We start from the raw sequence: 1111 nt of genomic DNA on the forward strand, positions 1-1111 counted from the left end.
GGAGTACTATTGTTTTAAGAAAATTCAAGTCAAATCAGTAACCCATACAAATCTTTACATTTATTCCAAACCAATTTTGAGTTATTCTACCATTGCTGAACTTCTTGAATATGTATAATTAGGGGATAACTCTAACTTGAATTTTTGGAGTTTACTAGATTATGAAATTTTACAATTAAAGTAGGCAATGATGAAGAAACAGTTTTGATGGAGAGGAAGGACAATGGTTTCTTCACGGCAACACCAGATTTCAGTTAAAGATACAGAGGAACTGGTTGATGTTCATTTACCATTCAGGACAGCACAAGGGAAGGACTCATACAGGGGCAGCTGGGGTTTGGTGTGGGCTGGGACAGGAGCAGGACTGACTCATATCAGTCTGTGGGTCCAAGATAAAAGCAGCCAGGTAACAGCTTTCCCCTTGTACAGTAAATGGAATTAAGAGGCCTGAAGAAGGTTGGGATTTACTTTGGGAGACTGTAAAAAACAGTTTCTGAGTAGTAGTGGGAAAGCCCAGGATGGGATCCAGGACTGGAATGAAGTTGTACTGAGTAGAATGTTTTTTGTCGTTATGTTACTGTAGAAATAATCAAGCACAAAGTTTCAGTTTGTGAGAGTCCAACAGCCATGACCACCCTTAAGAGTGGGTTCTCAAGCTAAAAACATCTTAATGCACAGAACAGAGTTAACCTTCCTAAACTTGCCATCCCATTGGGCAGAGCATGTCCACAGGACGTGGGGTCTCCAGAGATGAGTGGACTGGTGTGTCCTTATAAGTAACCTGTGTTTCTCAGCTCAGAGGCCCCTACAGGACCCCACACTTCCCTGGGTTGCAGAGGCTCCAAATTTGAACTTGGTTACTATCTGGGGTCTTGGGCTTTCAGTGTTCTTTGATGGTTGTCTGCCCTCATTGGACCCTCTCTCTCCAAGGCTTTTAGGCAATGTTCACCATCCTGGGTGGACCTGCAACCTGTAAGGTCCCACTCAGAAACTTAGCATGGGGAGTGGGGTCAGATAAAGGGTAAATGACCAGGTACCATTAGACTAAATGAATAAAAGAGCAGTATCCCATGCATTTGACTATACAGTTTTTAATTTGAGTATCCCTTTT

The sequence above is a fragment of the Tamandua tetradactyla genome, chromosome 17 (genome assembly GCF_023851605.1).
Source record: "Tamandua tetradactyla isolate mTamTet1 chromosome 17, mTamTet1.pri, whole genome shotgun sequence".
Lineage (NCBI taxonomy): Eukaryota > Metazoa > Chordata > Mammalia > Pilosa > Myrmecophagidae > Tamandua > Tamandua tetradactyla.